This window comes from Rattus norvegicus, chromosome 2, assembly GCF_021556685.1.
Source record: "Rattus norvegicus strain SHRSP/BbbUtx chromosome 2, alternate assembly SHRSP_T2T, whole genome shotgun sequence".
Lineage (NCBI taxonomy): Eukaryota > Metazoa > Chordata > Mammalia > Rodentia > Muridae > Rattus > Rattus norvegicus.
Window position 1 is genome coordinate 39628725 of NC_141535.1, and position 23226 is coordinate 39651950.

A 23226-nucleotide genomic window follows, 5' to 3' on the forward strand; every position below is an offset into this window, starting at 1 on the left:
GCATCGTCAATGTCTGCCGTTAATGCTTCCTTTGTAGACTTGTCTACAAACATATTCTAGTTTCTTCATGCTAAAGCTGGTCATCTCTCAGTTATGTCTTCTGGCACACCATTCTAGCTCTCTCCTGCTCAGTAGCATTCATCAGTTCACTGTGGTCAAGAGTCCTACATTTAAGCTAAGAATGGAGGTTCACATCTATAATTTCAGCACCCAGAAGACAGACACAGGAGAACTGCCATGAGCTTGGCTACATAGTGAATTCCAGGCCAACCTGAGTGAAAAACTGTCTTGAAAACCAAAGAAGAAAAGCTGTAATGTACTAAATAGAGCTTCTATAATCTTTTATAAGTCATCATCTTCATCTCATTTTTCAGTGTTTCACTTCAGCCTCACTGGTCCCATTATTATTTTTGAGGAATGCTGTATATAAAATGCATATAATTCAAAGAATATAAAACCTAATCCTGGCAGAAACTTGAAAAAATATTATTTTCTTGGCATCAACAAGTAGCTAATTCTATAATTTGTTCAATAACTGGCAGATATGAATGTTCCAGAATCTTTTCTTTCACCTCTGAATCTCTATTTCCACATCTGCAAAGTATAAAAACAATCAGTTTCTACTTCATGAGGTTCTACGGGTGAGAAAGATGTTCCACTTGAAACATGGTCAGAACACCAAACACAATGAGGGTCGTATCTAATGGCCAGCCATGTGTCTACTTCTTTCATTTCATGCTAGTAAGGGTTCACATATATCTCAACATCCTAAAATGATTGCTCATTGAAACATCAATCATTTGAATCAGTAGCAGTTATCAACAGCACTGCAGATAACACACACACACACACACACACACACACACACGTACACACACACACACACACATGCACACGCACGCACAAACACACACATGCACACCACCTTAGTTATATTACTTATTGCTATAGCATCGCCTCCATGAAATCTATCAGAAAGGGTAAGTAACCATACGTAAATAAAAGAAATTATTGGAAGACTGGAGAAATACCCAATAGATCCCAACAACAGAAAATAAAATCAGACTTCAAGGAAACTATAACAAGCTACAAAATCACCCATCACTCCAAACAATATAGTCTTTCATTGCCGCTGCCTCCTCCTCCTCCTCTTCCTCTTCTTCTTTCTCCTCCTACTCCTCTTACTCTCCCTTCTCCTCTTCCTGGTTTCTTCTTGCCCGCAGTATACTGTCTGAAACCTCACTGAGATTTCTAACACTAGAATTTCTGACTCCAGTTGCAAAGTTCTACTAGCAGTCAGACTGATCCCATTTTGTCTGTCTTCATCCCAGTAAACCCTAAGGGAAGAGGAAGAGAATGTCCACACAGTCTCCACTATACCTGAGGACATGAGGGAGCAGAATAGAGGCACATTAAAAGGCTATGTAGAAACAAAGGTGGAAGGATAAGGGTAAATTAAATGACTGGCCTTTCTGGCAAAAACTCCAAGCAAATAAAATTATTTTGACTGAGGTTGTAAAATCAATTACATATTCAATTACTTGGTTGAAATTTGTATCTTTCTTAAGGAAGTAAAATTTAATATTTTTGTTATATATGCTGCCAAGGTTCAGCCTTGGCATGGAGAGGGGTTCTGAGAAAAGTTGTGTCTGGGAGCAGCAAAAAGAATGACTTGAAGCCAAATTGTGGGTCCAAGCTGATGACCTGAGTTCTGCTTGATACAGCTTTTCCAGTCTGCTTCTCTTTAGGTTCTCCTTTTCTCTGTTTATATTTTGCTTGCTATTCTAAGAGGTCTCTCTGTGCAAGTCCTGCTTCTGTGTGTGTGTGTGTGTGTGTGTGTGTGTGTGTGTGTGTGTGTGTGTGTGTGTATGTGTGTGTGTGTGTGTGTGTCGGTTCTCTCTTTTCACTATCGGTTTCCTTTTGGTTATCTAATGAATCAGCATTTCATGACCTTTTGATTCTTAAGAGACAGAAAGCTTGCATTTTTCTCTTAACATTGCAAAAGAATACAGAGATCTGTCGGCCTTGGTTAAGCACAGATGATAAACTACTTGGGTGGGACCCTGCCCCAAAATTACCATTTAGGAATATACCTGCCTTTGAATCTTTCTGACAAACTGGCTTACAGTACAGCTGCCTTTTGTTCCTTTAAATTCATGAAGTACTTAATTCATATTGTATCCTTATATTTTGCATTGTTGAGAAATTATATATATTTTGAACTCAGGTATTTAGATTTCTTTTCCATAACCTTAAGGACTATCCCGAAGGACCCAGCATTTACCATTTTGTTGAGACATTAGCCACAACTTCACATCCTGGACTCATGCTGTCTGACTATCATGGAGTCATCAACATTAACAAGGAGGACCTTCCTCAGAGGAATGTTAAAATATGTGCATTATCACACAAATGAGATTCCCACAATAATTAAGCCACTTGAGAAATAATTAAACTACTCTGGCCTCAATCTATTGTAGGCCAGACTTAATCACCTCATATGGGTTCCATATCTCAGTACCTGCACTGGGGATCAAGTCTCCAATACAGGAACTTTGGAGGACGTTCAAACCCTTGCCCCAACAATAAATCTGTCTTTTTAAGTTGACAAGATCCCTCCTGAGTGAGCATCTTCTCTAAAGCATCTCATCACTTCCCTGGAAGGATGCTCAGAAAGATTGAGATGTTACTCAGAAGCAACTGTAATAAATGGCCTAGCAAAAGATGATTGCAAACTGTCCTGAAAGGTGGGTCTCATTCTTTTCCAGATCATTCATTACCATTGCTTCTGAGTAATGTCTCAATCTTTCTGCTTCGTTTGCTTGTTTGCTTATTGAAGAGGGAGTGCACGGGCACACCAGAGTGCATATGTGAAATCAGAGAACAACTTAGTGGAGTCAGTTTTCTCTGTCTACCACATGGGTTCCAGGTTGTCAAACTTGGCACCAGGTGCCTTCTTTACCCACTAGGCACCTCACCAGGCCCTCCTCAATCTTTTGTTCGCTTGTTTGCTTGCTTGTTGGTTGGCTTGGTTTGATTTTTGTGTTGTTGTTGTTATTGTTTTATTAAATTATTTTATTTACATTCCAAATGTAAATAAATTCCCTTCCTGCCCCCTGTCCCAGAGTTCTTCACCTCGTTGCCCCTCCCCTTTGTCTCTGAGTGATCCCCCACCCCCTCCCATCCATCCTCCTTATGCACTCACCTACCACTACTCACTCCTTTCCCTGGGGCATCAAATCTCTACAGAATTAGATACATCCTCTCTCATTGAGGCCAGACAAGGCCAGCCCATGTATCCTCTTTGGTTGCTGTCTTAGTCTCTGGAAGATGTAAGGGGTCCAGGTTAGTTGATATTGGCCCAACTTAGGATCCATCCTTCTCAATCCTTTAACAAAATACTGTATCTATCTTTGGACACTGAACCAAATCATTTAATTCTGGGTTACAATATGAGATGAATATACATATATATGTATATATATACATTTTATATATCATATATACAGGGTTCCCCTGTGTAGCCCTGGCTATGCTAGAACTAGCTCTGTAGATCAGGCTAGACTTGAACTCAGAGACCCTCCTGCCTCTGCCTCCCAAGTGCTAAGATTAAAGGCATGAGCCACCACACCCAGCTTCAAAAATAATTTTTTGCCAAATAAAATACTGAATTCTAATAGGTACAGTTCAAGGTCATTGTTACTTTTCATTTTTTTCAAAATACAACTTTGCAAAATACTTGGATAAAATTGTGTTGCGGCCTTATCCCTATTTCAAAATTCACATGGTAAATCCCTAACACATAAAGCTCCAGAAGATGATTATATTTGTAGATAGAACCTTTAATCAAATAATAAATTTTTTAAAAAGCCAATGGAGAACCCTTATTCAACCTGCCTGTTGGCCATATAGAAGATAAAATGTGAACACATGGAGAAAAAGTTTGTGAAGACCTGACAAGGACTCACCCATCTGCCGGCCCAGGAAAGGGGCCTCAGAAGACCCGTAGCCTGCTGCCTTCTTGAGCTTCAGCTTTTTGTTTCCAGACCGGGAGAGAATACATTTCTCTTGGTTAAAGCAGCCAGATGGAAAGCAAATATGACTGAGTGCAATTTATTACCAATCAACCAGAAACTTTCAAGACACATTTTGATCCAAATACCTTGCTAATTTTTATTTTTTTAATTAGCATGCAAAGTAATTGATTGCATTATTGTACTTTTTAGATACTTTGCTTTGGTTGATCTTCTCCCCTCTTCCCCAAACATGTGGCCCTATACTCCCTGTAGTTAACTTTCCACTTACATGTCACTTACATGTATTTTATCCTCTGCCCTCTTTCTTGAAACCACCTGGTCTACTTTCATGACCTATACTCATAGCCACACCCACATATACAAAAAAAAAAGGCTAGCATAGAAAAGAAAACATGGTATTTTTCTTTCTGAGTCTTGGTTACCTCGTTTGTTAATTTTCAGGTCCATCTACTTCTCTGCAGATTTCATAATTTTCTTTTCCTTTACAGCTGGATAAAATCCCACATCAGCATATATTTATTATCTGCCTCACACATTTTGTGGAATGAAGCAAGGAATCAATGAATAAATCACTGAGACTCACTATGAGTCAAGGTCTCTGGCAGATAACCGGAGCTCAGAAATGAATGAGGACCCACCATGCTGCCAGGAGCATGAAGTCTAGCAAGGATGTCAAATCCATGCTCTGAGAGGCAGGGAGATGCTCAAGGACTCTGCAGGGGAAGAACCATGTGCTTCTGTTGGACTGTGAGGTAACAGGAAGGGGTGACATAGGGTAACAATAAATCACACACAAGGGGAAGGCCATCTCTTTTTTTCATGCATTTTTATCATTTTTGAGCAGGAGTAGTCCACATAGAAAATAAAAATATTAATTGACCTCTCAGGCAGAGGAACACAACAATAGCTATATTAAATGAAAATGAGTTAGATATTTACTAACAGTTAAATCAAAAATGCTAAATGCTCACAGTGAGTAGATTGCTGGACAGTTCTGAATATTCATTTACCCAGTAGAGTTCTCAATATTCATTTACCCAGTAGATTCTCCATGATACCAGCCTCTTAAATTTGGCCTCTCCCAAGACTGAAAAGCCAAGAAACTTCTGAGAGACTATTCTTGGTGCTTGCTACTTTGTCTTTAATTATTATTATTATTATTATTATTATTATTAATTTATTATTCTCTCCCAAACTGAGCTTCACATTAAAAAAAAATGTAATTCCACCTTCGATCAACTATTTACACAACTTAGTGAGTCAATTGATGAGTTTAAGGAGAGTACATGTTAAAAAAAAAACAAAAAAATCCTGGCATTCTTCCCTATATTATTCAGTCTCCCAAAGCCTATCTGTACAGAAGCACAACAGAACTCAAGTCAGGCTCTGGAACTCCCACAGAAGTTGGGGCTCTGTCTCCCTCACTTCTGGCCCCTGAAGAAGGCGTTGCCTGCTCTCACCACAGGATCAGAGCCTTGGGGTGCCAGGCTTGTTTCTGAACTTAGTAATAAATTGACTGTCAGCCTACACTTGCCAAAAAGCTTAAGCGAAATTGTATTTGAAAGGAATTCTGCTCAACACGGTAATTACCAAAGCTCTAAGCCCAAATTCCCATAAGGTTATCAGAAAAAAAATGTCCAACCCATCCCATACATTTATTTTTCAGAAGTGATCCAATGGTACAGTTTGTTTTGCTTTGGTGCAGAAAAGTCACCAAAGTATGGCTTGAATGTATTTATTATTCCTAGCTTGCAGTAACCATTTTATAAAGACCTTCACTAAACATAAGCTCTTTTGTTCTTTTGAAACTGGGCCTCATATACCACAGGCTGACCTCCAGCTCACTATGTAGTGTGGATGACCTTGAAGTCCAAAAGCTGGGATTATGGGTATATGAAGTCAGTGCACACTGTGCGGACCAAACCTTCTGAGCACTCAACCGAATGAGCTACATGCTGGGCCCTCATTTCTTCTTTACAATTTGTACAAAACAATTATATAAAAATAGAAAAACCACCTTTGTCTTTTTCATTGACTCCTCCTCTGCTATTCTCTCTATCAAGAAGTCATTCCAGGTGAAGCCCTGTCTCTCTCCTCCCATGATGTCACTCCTTAGTACCTTTAGGTAGTCCGCAAGTGCAACTGTCATCTCTACCCCAATGACTCTCTACCCCAATTCTTCTGACCACAACCAGGCCCAGATCTAAGACTAATACCATTCTTATAATGACAGACATATTCTAATTATGTTATCCAATACAGTACCACTGGCTAGTTGCTATGTTCTGATTATTGAGCCAATGATTAATTTTAATTTAAACACAGTGACTGAAGGCAGCCATAGTAGACAATGTAGTTCTAAGCTTCCATTTATAGCTATGTGCTAAGATACTTGACCCCCCTCCCTGACAGCAGTCAACTCATTTCAAATTGTTCCATTTCTGTTCCAAGAAGAAAATCCCCCTTCACTGGCTTACTCCCATTAATTATACTATAATAATAACCATCTCACGGTAATGCTACTTTTGACATATATCCATTCCCCACCTTCACCTGAACATGGAAGAAAAATTCAATTGAGAATGCAATAGTATAGAATAAAGGTGTAAGGAACAAATTAATGCAATTGAGTTGGGATTTTAATTATTCTACTCATTCATGGAAATATTAATCATTATTCAATATTGCATTAATATAAAGTGAACAAGATCTTTATCAATCACCAGGGGAATATTTCAAAGGGGAAATCTATAATAAACAGAAGGAAAAGCTGTCCAGGTTAGGCAGTAGAAACAACATGAGAATGTAATATTTAATAAGTTAATATCTAAATCAGGAGAAACTATGTAGGTCATCAGATATGGGAAAAGGGGAAACAAAGAGAAGAAGGGGATAGGGAAGAATTCTTGTGACTGGTAATACAAAAAAATGGACTCAATAGTAGTTTGACAATGTGAAATTAAAGTCTCAGCAGAAGCTTAGAATATATTGGACACTATGGGCTGCTCTAGGGTAAGGACTCATGTCTCACAGTAATTACTTTATAGTGAGAAAGTCCATCTAAACAGTAATGAAAGGCAAAGTGACCCTTAGTTTAGAATATTATCTAGCACAAGCATCATGCAAGCTACACACAGAGTTTTAAATGCACTTAGAGAGTTATTTAAAAAGTCAAGAGCCAGTAAGATGGCTAAGTGGGGAAAGACACTTGCTTCCAACCCTGAGGACCTAAGTTTGATTCCTCCTATGTAATAGGAGAGAATGGAGTCCTACAAGATATGCTCTGAGTACCAAATATGCATCATGGCACAGGTATACATGCACACATGCACTTATCCACAAATACAAATAAGTGTTAAAATTTTTAAGTTAAAACAATATCAAGAGTATATTTTATTTAACTTAATATATTTAAAATATTTTCTATTCAACATGTAGCTGATATTTATTATTTATATTATTTACTTATGAGATATTTTACTGCTTTTTTAGTGTTTGATATGTATTCTGGTATGTATCTTACAGGGACATGCACTTCAGTTTGGACACCAAATTTGATTGGAAATACTTGATCCTATATAGTTCTCATAAACTAATAATGAAAAGAAACAGGTCCAGGACTTCCAGGTAAAATGATGTTAGATTTGACACCATGTCTGAATGAGGGGATGACTCTACTCATTAAATCAGAGAGACCAAGACTGCCATGTCATCCGGCCTAGGCAGCTCTCATCATGGCAAGTTCACAAACAGATGCTGGGTATGAACTTTCTTCACCATCACAGCAATCACAGTTGCAGCCACTGCTTGGATTGCTACTAGTGAACACATATTTCATGGTTTTGTCCATTCATAAACTTGTTATCTGGTTGGGTAGTTGGTGGGCTGCTGCTGGATATCAAACTCAGAAATTCACATGTTATTACAGATGCTCTTCCCCCGAGACTCATGCCCTGACTTAGAAGTTTAAGTTCTGAGACCCGCTAGACATGACACATTTTAAATGTCTAATAGATCTTAGCAACTACCATATTGTACAACACTATCCAATGATTATATGTCTTGAGAAAAAGCCACGTGAATTTTATCAGAGAGTTACACAGAAGACAAAAAGTTGCAGGCTAAAAGATAAAAAATAAAAATAATTTTCATAAGACTATGATTACTCTAAGTATGTACATACTAGAGAGTTTCAAAAATTATAAATCTAATTTTTCTTACAAACCATTTCCAGGTTGGAATAGGTTGGGGATCATGTGGTGACAGATCTGTGATGTCCACTGTTCTTGAACCAGTGGCCAGAAGTTGGTCAGCATGAAAAATGGGGCACCCTTTAGGACTGACACAATTTATACAGTAGGAAAATGGGAACAGAACAAAGAATCTAAAAAACAAATGTATATGCTCAATTGGGGCACAAAAATCTCTTGGTTTGAGATTATTTTATTTAACCTACCATATTGCTATCATAATGAGAGGGCCATAATGATTCAAAATAGTAAGGTATTAGCTATTGGAAAAGAAATATTTCTGCCTTTTTAATTTACTGCTGAGTGTCTAGAATCAAGATCCATTTGAGGATTGATACTATTCATTTGGCAAACAATTTGGTCAACAGCTCTACAGTTACCTGTGTATTAACACATAACAGCATGAGCACCACAGAGAGCCTGGCCCCAAGATTGACATTTATCTATTTTCTCCAGCAAGTTTTCTGACATATTCACTGATCATTTGTTACCATATTGGATTCTATGAACACAGAATAATAAGCAGAAAAAAACTAAAAGAAAAAGTGAAACATGTATACAATGTGTATATGATACATTATTTGGTAACCACAGAAATGTGTTCTTTACATAATTTAACAGACCTGCTTAGCTGAGGTTTTGTTTTTTTTTCTCAAATGTTGCATGAAATATTAAAACACAACTTCAATCGGAGGCCACAGGATTCCAACTAACTCTTGAAACTTCATAAAAATTCCATCAAGAGAAGTAAATATTCCTCTAACAGAAAAATACTAAGAATTTGACTCTGGTGTATTTGTGTTGCCCTAATTAAGCATCTCATTTAAAATTCTTTTCCAAGTTCATATGGGAATCTTCCTATAATTTCTGTAATCCCTTGCTTAGCCCAAGTGATACTTTTCCCCCTATTTTGGGGCCTTTCAGACCAAGCTAATCACCGGAACACTTCCAAAATGTAGAAGAATTAGAGAAAGGAGCTGATTGCTTAATTCTTGCCTCTGACTCCGTGCTTGTGTTAATTAGCTAGAGCCAGAGTCCTCAGCATGCTCTTGAGAACTCTGTGAGCCACTGATTAGAAATGACAAGGCCATCTGGTCTCCCACAGCACGTTGGAGAAAATCTCTCTTGGCATAAAAATCAGGGATGCCTGTAATTTAGAATGAGTCGAAATCTGCCACCATGTTTGAAAGAGACAGTGTCTGACTTCCAGATGAGGCCAGCTCCAAAGACTGAAACAGACGTAGGTTCACCAGAGCCCTGATCTGAAAATTCAGCCCTGCTCCTGAGCTTTGGCACCATCTTCCCTGCTCCCTCTAATGGCCCTGCTCTTCATCTCTTGCTTTTTCTTCTTCTAGAAACTACTGTATCTAAACTGACTGAGAGAAATTTGAAGCTTGCACGTTATTTTTGATGAAATTTTAATTAGTTATTCACCAAGAGGAAGCCAAAATGGAGATTCCAAGAAAGAATTTTAAAACATCAGAGATATATAAGCAACCAAGGCAAGCTGGTTTTCTCTACCCTGTTGATTCCTTACCAAGAAGTCTGGCCCAGGAGCTGACACATAAATGAACAGAAAGACAGCAAAGCTCCTGGTGGAAGAGATTGGCCAGGTCTACTGGGGTATTGATGTAATTCATGATACATCCTCCCTGAAATGAGATGAACACTTGTAAGCTTTCTTACCCACTCTTGTCTTTCCTAAACCAATGATTTCTGGTCAAAGCATCAGAGGTAGTTTTAGAAAAAAATAATAAATAATATTACTTCAGAACATACACCACATGCGTACACATACAGTTTGATGATCAAGATATGTGATCACCTGTAACCAAGCAGGATTCCCAGTGTAGGGATAAGGACAGCAGCCCACCCACAGAATGTGTCCTGTCTACAAGATATGCAGGGACAAAGGTAGAGCAGAGACTGAGGAAATGGCAACTGATGACTGTCCCAAATTGAGAGCCATCCCATGGCCAAGAGCAATCCCTGACACTATCAATGATACTGTGTTAAGCTTGCAGACCGAGGCTCCACCTAACAGCCAATGGAAAGGCATGTAGAGATTCACAACAAACTATCAGATGGAGCTTGAGTAGTCTTATAGAAAAATTGGGAGAAGGATTAAGGGACCCAAAGAGGACAGGGACTCCACAAGACAACCAAGAGTCAACTAACCTGGATCCTTGGGGACTCCCAGAGACTGAATCACCAACCAAGGAGTGAGCACAGGCTGGACCTAGTCTCCCTGCACATACATAGCAGATGGCCAGCTTGGTCTTCATGAGGGTCCCCCAACAACAGAAGCAGGATTGTCCCTAAGCATGCTCCTGCCTGCTTGTGAATCCCACAGCCCTAAATGGACCACCTTATTTGGCCTCAGACAGAGAGGATGAACCTAATCCAATAGCTACTTGATGGTGAGAGTGGGGAGCTGTAGGGTGGTGACACCCAAAGGTGTGCTTTCCCTTCTCAGAAGAGAAAGAAAAGGTGAAATAGGGGGAAGACTTGCATGAGGAATACTGGGAGGAGGAGAAGGGCTGATATTGGGTTGCTAAGTGAATAAATAAATTAAAATAATAAGATATGTGATCTGTGATCACTACAATGTTACCTGAGGATCTCTGGCTCTAGAAGAGACTCCTTGTAGAACCCATGTCTTCCCTGAGGCCAGATTAGACCAAATATAACATTGTTGTAATAACAATGACAACAAGTGGACAAAACTCTCTGATGATGAAACTCCTCAGACCTCAAACACGAGGCCTTCAAGGCAAGAGGACAAAGTGCTGCTGTGACTGAATGGGTGTGCATTATACCAGGATTCTGAAGTGTGTGGCTTTGGATATGCAACAGAGCAGTTGTAATTTGCAACACCCATCTCCATGCATATCAGGGAAATGTCAATCTTGCATGAGATGAGTCTCTTACAAGTCTTCCATTCCATGACCGTGGGCTTTATGCTGAACAGTTTCCCTCCTCAGGTCACCCAAGTGTCTTTAAGCCAGTGAGTTTCTCTCTACTGAGTTATTTTGGTTGGACAGTTTTATACATTAGGAGTTAATATTCCTTTGTAGTGACACAGTGTATCCTGGTCTGAGAACAGTGTGAATATCCACAAATTCTTCTTATGCTAGTTCTTAACAAGCCAAGTGGCCTTAACAAACCAAATGGTCCTGGATATTCCAGCACAGACACAATATGACACAAATAAACAGAAGCAGATAGGCAAGCACTTGAGTTCATCACTGTGAAGGAAAAAACTTTGTACTTCATGTTATCAACTGTATCCCCCCAAGCTGTAAGTCTTCCAAGGAATCAAGATTAAAATTTACATTCACAGCCAAATTTGTAGTGCTCTGTGATTTAAAAGAAAAAGAAAAAGAAAAAAAGCGGGAGGTTTAACTGCCATGAGTCTGACAAGTTTCAGTGTGAATCCAGATATCCAGATGTTTCCAATGCTTTATGTGTCATCTGTGACTTCTTATACTCCAGGTTGGCAAGCTTCGAAACTTCTCCACAGGTATGGGTATCCACTCTAAATATGAAATCTCTTCTCTGGTTTTACTCTTTTAAATAAGAAAATAAGAGCTGATTATATTATCTTTTTAAGGGATCCAATGTTCTGAACAAAATATTTATCCTAAATATAAAGACAGAAAGAGACAGGGGCGAGGGGTGGAAGAAAAAGGAGAGGAAAAAAGAAAAAAAGGAGGGAGAGTGAGGGAGAGGGAGAGAGGGAGAGAGGGGGAGAAAGAGGGAGAAAGAGAGAAGGAGAGGTAGAGAGAGGAAGAGGGAGAGAGAGAGGGAAAGGGAGAGAGAAAGGGCGAGGGAGAGAGAGAGGGAAAGAGCTGCTCTTTGGAAAGAAAAACTAGTTCTTTCAACTTTCTTAAGCTTGTTTAATAAACCATCTATTCCAAGATGTTGAATGACTCTTTAGTTGCCATATAGAACTACAGTCATGCAAATAGCAGTGCTTGAGTGCTTGATGTTGGGTTTCTGACCAAGGACAAGGGTGTGAGATGCACATTTCACACACCAAAGCAGATCTGACTTCCAGGTTCTCCCAGTGTCCCTCAGTTCCTACCTGGCATACTGGGCCCCCAACCCTAAACTTTCCAGCCCATAGGCTCTTCCCTATATAATCCAGACATTTTGCGCTCTCTCTCTCTCTCTCTCTCTCTCTCTCTCTCTCTCTCTCTCTCTCTCTCTCTCTCTCTCTCTCTCTTTCTCTCTCTCTCTCTCCCTTCCTCTCCCTTTCCTTCTCCCTCTCCCTTTCCTTCTCCCTCTTTCTGCATGCATGTGCTCTTTCTCTCTCTTTCCCCTTCTTTCCCCACTCCCATGGCAATAAACCTGTCTATATATACTTTAATCTGACTTGAATTGCCTCATTTAACCTGAAGAAAATAAAATATCACTTTAATTTTAATTAATTATTTAATAATTGCATCCACCATATTATTGTGCTAACACTTTATAATTGTGACACCAAGAATTGAAGTCAACTCTACAAATCTGTCCCTGCCATCTAGTCTACCAGCCAGTCTACAGGCTATTTACTCTCCCTACTTACCTCTAGAACAAGATCACATAAAACCCTTTATCAAGTACGAATTTATTGGAGGCCTCCTATCAGCTAGTTCTAGTTCTCTGTGGCATACAGGGCAATGAATGCATAACTGGTACAAGTGGATGACTTCTAGCTTTCTTTTCATTCAATAATCAACTGTTAGTGGCATTGAGCCCTTAAAAAATGGATTATGGTGTAGGTAGATAGGTAATGACATTGCTAAATTCCTCCTGAAAAGCCCTACACATGTAAGAAGTTTTATTTATTCTTTGAGGAGTTCATAAAATGTATTTTGGTCATAGCCACCTACAACTTCCCCATCTCACTCCTCTTGAACACCCCTAACATGTGCCCTCTCCTGCCCACTCCCATCTTTGTGTCCTCTTTTTTCCTTAATAACTCTCTGATATGCATGAGTAACTTATAAGTGGTCACATCCCTGAAGAAATATGACCTCATAGCCAGGCCACCATCCATTACCAATAGTGCTTTACCCAGAGGTTCAGCCTCACAAGCCTCTCCCTATCCATGTTGGAATTTCTTCTGACTTGATCTTGTGTCACTAACCATAGCTATTTCAAGTTCATGAGTGCAATGACCATATCATGTCCAAAAGACAGACACTTTATAATATTTCTATTATAGATAGAACCTCACAGTGCTCCTCTCTGTCCGTCAGCTCTTACACTCTTTCTTCCTTCTCCTCCTCCTCCATAATGTATTCTAGGACCTGGGGCAAAGGGGCTAATGTAGATGTCTCCTGTAGGGCACTGAGAATTTTGATTAGTTATGGGTCTCTGCATTGACTACTGGAATATGCATTGATTGAGAACTGCACTGCCCTGTCCAGTATGGCCTTGGTAGGGGTGGAATAACATGGTTCCAGCCCCTGGAACAGGGCTAGCAAGTGTGAGCCTCCATGAATATCAGTGGCCGTTGTGGGCTAAGATTTGTTTGTATAATACTGTACATATTCTTACGTTCCTCTGTCAAGGAATGTCCTTCCTGTTAATGTTAACAATTCCATGATAATCAGAAGCAGTAGGAGTCGGAAGGTGAAGATGTGGCTAATGTCTCAGCAAAATGGTAAATGCTGGGACCTTCAGGGCATCCCTTAAGGCTGTGGAAAAAAACTCTAAAAACATGAGTTCAAAAATATATAATTTCTCATCTATGTGAAATGTAAGGAAGCAATATGAATTACATGAGAAGCTTCACACAAACAGAGGTAGCTGCACATTGAACCAACTTGTCAGAAAGATATTAAGGAAGGAGATAAAGAGATTTAGAGAGTAGTGATCTGAAAGGCAAGATCCCACACAGCTTTGTTTATGCTTGCAAAGGCAAGTGGATTCTTGAGTTCAGGGTCAGCCTGGGACACAACTAATTTAGATCCAGGTGTACTCAGAATGGTAATCTCAGGGCATGATCCCACCCAACTAGTTTATCATCTGTGCTTAACAAATGAAGACAGATTGCTGAATTCTTTTGCAATGCTAAAAAAACAAAAACAAAACAAAAAACAAAAACAAACAAAAAATGTACTTCTTGCTGTCTCCTAAGATTATAAGGCCTGGGGTCATGGGATGCTGATTCATGAGATGATGAAAAGGGAATCTGGAGTAAATGACTAGATTGGTATGTAAAATTAAAGACTGGGGTTTGGTCTGCATGAGATGAGCTAGCAGAGCAATGGCAGCTCTTTAGATTTGTTTTGTTTTTCTCTAGCAAGGGTTAAACTGTCTGGAGATCTATGGAGAGCAGAAAAACAGCTCTTCAAGAATTTTTTCTAAAAGGATTGCTTACTTCAGAAATCCCAAGAATTACTTAGAGAGTGAACACAGCTCTTTTAGAATGCTTTCAGGCTTCCCAATTTTGATGGGAAAACCCAAAAATTACTTTTAGAATTTTTCTACCAGGATTTCTGACTTGGTCAGAAGATCCAGGAATTTTTATAGTAGTTGTTCTGACTTTGGTCAGAAAACCCATGCGCTACCCAGAGAGCTTTTAGAATTTTTACTAGCAGAAACGCAACCAGAAAATTTTTTAGAATAGCAAAAAAATGAAAAACTTTCTAGAGCAGAACAGAGAGAGAGAGAGAGAGAGAGAGAGAGAGAGAGAGAGAGAGAGAGAGAGGCACAATTCGAAAAGCTGTCTTGAGCAGACTACAAAGCCAAGAGCTATCTCCTGAGAGCTGTGTAGGGAGCCATCTTGAGCAGAACATAGGCCCCAATTTATAAGTCACAATTTGACTTTCAGTCATTTGTTTTTGCTGCTCCCACACACCCCTTCTCTCTGGAACCCCTCTCCAAGCTGAGGGTGATCCTGGGCACAACACTAATCTATAGTTATAAACATAAGTATTGAGAATACAATTTGGAAATATGTCTACGTAGCAAAACAACACATATACACACACACATACACACACACACACACACACACACACACTATGGGCTTTTAAACCACCTTCTCATGAATCCCTTCCTATAGACAGGTCTTAAATACAATCACTGAACAGTTGACTAGCATAATAATCATAATATTGATTTACTCTTAGGAACATCTTGCCTATGTTGCTAGGTCCCCTGTTGGCTAAATCTGTTGATGACTTTTCTCCTCCAGTGGCCTAAATACCATCTTCTGACCCTATGAAAGTTAGGCAACAGGGAGACGTTTCCAGATCAATTCCAATTTGATTTCTCTATCTCCTACAACCAAAGTGTCCAGTTTTTGAATAACAGGATTTTAGCATCTTATTATGGTGCGAAACTACTAGCAATAATCTGTGTTATTTTGGGGACTCTGAAGACTCCATGACAAATACCTTAGGAAGAATGCCACACCAAGCACTGAGAATTTCATTTAATAACCAATATCTTCTGGGAGAAGCATTGTTTACTCATGCAGGGTACTATGTTTAAAATTTTATATTTGTATTTAGCTTACAGTATAGTGGGTTTTCATGCTTTTTCATACATCTTTAGTTTTGTTAACCCACTTACCCACCCCATCATCCCTGCAAAAGTTTACACTTTTGCTTTAATAATTATGACAATATTAAATTATGACAATAGCCAAGTAAGAAATAATTAATACACAATTTTCTAATTATGAAAACTCTGATTCTGAATGATTAAAAAATCTGTCTAAAGATATACATCTGACACCACCTGAATCTGACATACTTGTCTCACTCTTGAGCAAGGCTGAGCTTTACCTGCTTACAAGCCACCTACAAATTAATAGTAGAATGTAGATGCTCTATAAGTCAAACTTTGCCCCTTTGACAAGATACTTGTGCAATCAAGTTACAGAAAGAAATACTTATTTTGCTCATGTTTTCAGAGATTTCTATGTGTGTATTTTTCTGCTGCTTTCAGGCCCATCGAAATGTAGAAAGAACAGAGTGAACAGAAAGAGAAGGAAATAGTGGGCTGGGCTGGAAGAAAAAACAAGATACCCTCTTCAAAGGCATAACAGGCTGCTTCTTTTAGCAAGGTTCTCCCTCCTAATACCCTGTACAAGTTAATATATTGAAAAGGATCAATCCATTGACAAAGGTAGCATCCTCATGTTCTAATCACCTCTATGGCACCAACTAGGTGTCAAGCCTTCGGCAAACAAATCTTTGGGGGAATGGGAGAAATACTTCATGTCCACATCACAGGTGATGAGAACTAAATGCTATAATTTGAGGTTTCATTAATCAACCATAGGGTTTCAGAGCCAGGAAGTATAATGTTTGTATCATGGAAGTTGATAGTCATTTCATTCTTGGAGTTCAGCAGAAGATAGCTAGAACATATAACTAGTTTTAGGAATCAGACTTTGAAGGATTTTGATAAACTCAAAGAGAGAAATGCACAACAAAGAAGTAAGCATTCCGGAAAGTGTCTCATGAACTATTTATTGTTTGACCTGGGAAATTCATGGGGAGGGGGCATTAAAAGGGATGACACGAGAGCTATTTTCAAATACTTGAACACTACCATAATTTTCAAAAGAAAAGAAGGGGCTGGAGAGATGGCTCCATAGTTAAGAGCACTGACTGCTCTTGCAAAGGATCTGAGTTCAATTTCCAGCATGGTGGCTCACAACCATCTGTATGGAATCTGGTACCCTCTTCTGGTGCATTTGAAGATAGCTACCGTGTGTCCATATACATAAAATAAGAAGATAAATTTTAAAATGTTCTGTTTAAAAAAAAGAAAAGAATCCAAGGGGTTGTTTCTTATAGCTGGAGAAGACAAACTGGTAAACCAGAATGACCTTCCTTACAACCCTCATGAAGTGTGTATATTTGAATTGTTGAAGAATTCATGCTAGTGTAATAGCATGAGACATATGCTAATTGTAATCCTGGAACCAATGGGTTCATTTTAGAAATACCTTGGAGAAGCACCATCGGAAACTGATGCTGAATGAACAGGGGTTACTGAGGATCCCAGTGTTTGAGTCTAGGACTATTTCATTAGAGGAAGGACGAAGCATGGCCCATTGCAGCCTGACTGCAGCTACTTGTCCTCTAATAAAGCAGCAGTAATCCAGTTGCTTCTGTGGCAGAAGCAGTGAGCTATAGCGGAGCCATTATGCTACCCACACTGGCAGATGGACCCAGAGTCTTCATAAACCTGATAGCCATGAAACTCAAATCTCTGCCTCTGCTTTTGTCCTTCACTATTCACCTTGCCTGGGATGTGCTCATAGCTCTAATCCGTGCAGGTCTCTACTTAAATGATGTCTCTTTGCAGAGATCTTCCCTAACCCATACCCAATATATACTCTCCCCTTATTTGCATATTTTATTTTATAGCACAAATAATTGACTGTCTGCCACTAAGATACAAATATTTTCCTGCTTCCTCCACTTGCATGCTAATTACACGAGGCAGCAACATTGTTTTGCTCGTAGATATATTCCTTTGAGGCTGTCACACTGTAGACCCTCAAGACATGGTTGTAAAGCACATGGATTATTTTTTTCCCAATGAGGGATTACATCTCGTCATGGTAAATAATTTCCATGGCAATCCTGTCTCTTGAAGTAAAACTTACAGGGATAGGTCTTCACTGCCGTAAAGGATTAATACATTAAAGTAGCAACTCAGCCTTGAAAATGAAAGCATCCACTGCCCCTAGTTTTAGATGAGCCACAAATCTCATGCTTGGTTTTCCAATGCTATCACAGGAGACTGGCATTAACCTCTTGAATTTTTCAATCAAATCAACACAGAAATTATTTTTGTTAAATTACAATGCCTTATAGAAAACAGAAGTTCTCCATATGGCCATTTTCCAGGCATAGGGAATTATTGAAATTTGAGTATTCAAATGGAATATTCTTCTTGAAAACTTATTGTTTACTGGACCCCTTAAATCTGAGGACTGCAAGGTTAGCTGGAAATGTCATTAACCTATTCAAAATCAGATAAATAAAATGTTCTATTTATTTGCATACAAATCGAAAAGAGTGAGTAGCTCCTGTGCTCTGCATATCTTTTCTCTCTTAAAGGCTTGTCAGCATAGAAAAGAGAAAGAAATCAGAAGCAGGGATGGTAGCATCTTACTACAGAGTCTACACAGTGAGTACAGGCTACAGTTAGCTACATGCACAGTGCTGTCCTGTTTCAAAAGGAAGTAAGAAAAGGAGGGAAGGAGAGAGGGAAAGAAGGAAGGAAGAGAGGAAAGAACAAAGGGAGGGAAGGAAGGGAGGGAGAGAGGAAGGGAAAGAGGGAGGGAAGGAGGGAAGAAAAGAGGGAGGGAGGGAGGGAAGAAGGAAGATAGATCTAACATCTGTAATCTTACAGTGCAGTAAGTTAGGAGTGTCAATGAGATTAAGGACATAGGGTACTGACCAAGCTCATCAACCACATTAACAATGGATCTATCTATTTCCAAGTATCTGTGTAGCAATTGCTCCTGGAGCGCCCGCTATGACCCAAGTCATATCATGGCGTGGAGAAATTAGTGTCAATGGGCTCATGTTCCCTATCTTCTTAGGTCTCACTTTTAATGACCTGGGCAATGAAGCAATGAATAAACAAAATAACAATAGAAGTAGCCTAAGGAAATCCAAGATCTGCCCTAGAGAACTACATTGCGCATACTAAGTACTGTAGACAGACAAATCTCAGGAGAATGGATGTTTGTGCTTCACTCTCCTCATACCCTCCAGTCTCACAGAGACACTTGGAGTTGGCTCAACTAGAAGACAGAGGGCAAAGGGTAAACAGGGCTAGCACTATGTAGTCAAAAGATACCAGAATGTGGTTCCAAAGAGTCCAGGGTCCTCTAACACTTTCCTGGTTGCTTTTTGCATCCATTCTGTAGTCACTGCACAGTTGATTTCATTCTTCTCCCTCTCTTATTTTCTCATGTATGCTTCTTAGGCCATAATGTATACTTCATAATGACAGAAATAGCCACAGCCATCACTTAATCATTAACCAAGTTCATGACTCTAATCATCTATAATTTTCCTCCTAATGTTTTATGCTTTTGTTTTTTTTCAATAGCCATCACACCCTGTACAAGACCAGGAACCCAAGTCATAGTGCATACTAGGCAAGTGCTCTACCACTGAGCTGTATCCCAGCTCTAGGTTTCCAACTTCACCCCATCTTTCTGAATAGGTAAAATCAAATATTATTCACAACTTACAGACCACTCAAGAGCAGGATAATAACTTATTTGCATGAAAATGAGCTTTTTCAAATTTTATTGGCATGTTAGGATGAACCCAATCTTATTTTTAAAGATCATTTTTGAGAAAGCAGCCCATAAAGGCAGGTGCTTTTAAATATCCATATATTTATATTCATACAAAAGACCTCCATATTTGAATGATCAGAAATTGAATACAAAGGTAAAACTCCCACTCGGAATCTATAATGTTCATGCTATCATTTATTGAACAATCATTATATGTCAGAAATTATAACAACTACTTTACAACATTAATTAATTCTCATAGACTAAGAAAAGGACTATTACCACTAGCCCTGTGTTCTGATTAACATAAAATGAGGCAGAGGAAGGTCAACTGATATAATATAATGCGACCTAGACTTTGTGTATTTATATCTGAGCCCAGAGACTACCAGGCCAGCAAAGTACCTGAGTATAGTTGGATGGGATCCCAACACATACCTTAGCCCTTTTTTTCCTTCCAGACATTCTCAAGGACATAGAACTCTGGGTATTCTTATTATTCTTTACATAATAATACCATAAAAATAAATAGTAAGAAATTTCTGCTAAGTAAATAGGCAAAGAAAATCAAGTTATAGGGCAATTAAGACTCTTATGATCCCATGTGTCAAAACAAGGACCGATATTTAAAAGATAAATAGGTCTATAGTTACACAGACATATACATAATGCATAGATACCTATGTGACTATGTATTTAGAATCATAGATAATTTCTGAAGATATGAAACAAAAATATTAGTAGTTGTCTTGTAACTGTTCAAATGGGACAAAAAATTGTTTCCCATTAAGCCCTTCTACCCATTTGACTGTCCCACAGACTGAAATGATACCACATTAGTCAACCTGAAGTGACACTACATTAGTTATGCTAACATCTCACAAGGAGACAAAGGCTGAGGAGATGATCCAATAGCTGCAGTATGAATTATTGCTGGCAATCCCCTGTATATCCAGTCAGAATTTCTTCCAAGGTTATTAGTTTTAAACAGGTTTTCCCCTTTATCTTACTGTCCACCTGCGTTATTACTATTAGAAAAGGAAGCAACAAAATATCTTCCTTGGTGATGCTAATTCCAGCAGACGAACTTCATACTTGTAAACAAACAATTTTAGCATCAATTCAGGAATCAATTCATATAGAAACAAAAACAGTACCCAGGACAAATTCAGCTGTGGATTTTGACTGGTACCTTTTTAATCAACCATTTCCTAGGAGAATCTTCTGGAAAACCTTAATTGTCTGAAGCAAAGTACATGGATTTAATTGTTCACAATGCATCTTGCCATAATTGCTGATACCAAACTCCAGAATCTTAACAGGCTCTACAGATGGTGAAGACCAACTCAAAGTGATTAGTCACAGCCACAGCTTTGCTCAACAGCAAAAGTCTGCGCATAATGAGTTCTCATAAACCATTACTAAGGACCAGTGAATGAATTAAGGAGCATTCATAGACTGAAACCCAGAGCAGTCATTGAATTCATATAAAATATGACAGAAATCAATATTTCACATCATTACAAAGTTTGCTGGTGTTTCTTCACACAGTCAATCAACATCAGTGTCATACACAGATACTCCCTAACTTATGAAGCCTTCATAGTCCAGAAAACTCAACATAAGCTAAAATGTCAACAGTCAGAATGTGCTTAATGCATATGGCCTAATGGTCATCTCAATCTGCAACACAGAACCCTTGTGATTGTGACTCATGAGGAATAGCACTCGTGGACACTCTCAAACATCAAAAGAGAGACTCATCACATACTGCTATCCCAGGAAAAGATAACAATTCAGAATTCTAAGTACAAATTCTACTGTATCACTTTTATAGCATCATAATCTTGGAAGGGTATACATCAAATCATTAGAAGCCATCAGTTCTCCTGAGGATATGTTCTCTCACGGTGCCCCTGCTATCATTCCTCAAGCAAAATGAGTCCCCTTCCTACCCTCGCTACCATTCCAAGAGCAAAATCCTCCACCAGCACGGCATCCAGTTCATCTCCTAAGCAGCTTCTGCTGTCTTAATTAAAGAACAAGAATGCTCCTGCCTCGGGTTGGGGATTTAGCTCAGTGGTAGAGTGCTTGCCTAGCAAGCACAAGGCCCTGGGTTCGGTCCCCAGCTCCGAAAAAAAAAAAAAAAGAAAGAAAGAAAAAAGAAAATGTAAAGAATGCTCCTGCCTCACTCCCAGTAGCTCGCCTTGCTTAGCTTACTGTGCTGCACATCTACTGATGCAGAAGAAAACAATCCTTTCCTGAATGAAAGTGCTGTGTGGCAGGGTGATTAGGAATGTGGTGCTTTGAGGATTAAATGAATGTGGGTTTGAATGCAAATTCCACTACAGAGCAACAGCATGACCCAAGCAATGGAATCATTTTGAAAGTGCTGCTCTCTCTTTAAAGGGAAACTGCTATGGAACTTTCTGTCCTGGAGACTTTTATGTCAATTTGAAACAAGCTAGAGTCATCTAAGAGGAGGGATCCTGAGTTTAAAAAACAATGCCTTCCTGGACAAGGAGGAAGGCACAAGCAAGGTTGCTTGAGTCTCACTTGGAAGGGGGAATGGAATGGTCACGGAAGGCAGATGGAGGAAGAAAACTGAGTAGGAGAGAGGATTGAGAGAGGAGGGGGGTAGGTCAGGGTTGGATTGGGGAGGCGGTGGAATTGCTGGATGGCCATGAGAATGAATGAAAATTTGCAACTGATTTGGAGGATCAGGTGTGGATCCAAGACATTGAAACAGGCTGTCTTGGAGACCCAAAGATGTTAAAGATGACAGAGCCACGGGCTATCTGCTGAGGAAAGCTACTAACAGGGAGTAGAACCAGCTCAGGAGAAAGAAGTTTGTTGCAGTCAACAAAGATGAAAAAGGTGTTGAAGAGCTAAAGACAACTTTGACATCAGACATGGAGATGGCAGAGTGTGAAGTTTGCCCAGCTGGTTGCCTGTCTTAATTCAGGGATTACAGTTAAGTGATTGGATGGATCTCAGAAGTGACTTTGAACTTTGGACTTTTAACATTGCTGATACTGCTATAGACTATGGGGACTTTGAAAGTTGGACTACATGCAAATTGTTATTATGCTATGTGTAGGTATGGCCATCATAGACTCATGTGTTTTAACAAGCCTATGTAAAGTGGAATGTGGTGGTTTGCATATGCTTGGCCCAGGGAGTGGCACTATTAGAACGTATGGCCTTGTTGGAGGAAGTTGGAGGTTTGGAGACCCTCCTCCTAGCTGCCAAAGAATGCTGAGTCTATTGCTGGCTTCTTTTGGGTGAAGATGTAGAACTCAGCTCCTCCTGCACCATGCCTGCCTGGATGCTGCCATGCTCCTGCCTTAATGATAATGGATTGAACCTTTGAACCTGAAAGCCAGCCCCAATTAAATGTTGTCCTTTATAAAACTTGTATTGATCATGGTGTGTGTTCACAGCAATAAAACTCTAACTAAGACAGAAACTGGGGTGGTGAGGTGTAGGAGGCGTCTCCAGGAAGAGACAGAGACCTGGAATTGGGAGGTGCCCAAGAATCAATAGAGATGACCTTAGCTGTGGCTCCCAGCATTGGGTATATGGAGCCTGGGGAAGCTACCTCCTGTGATCAGGTAAGAACCCTGGTGGAATGGTAGGAACACCAAAACACCCA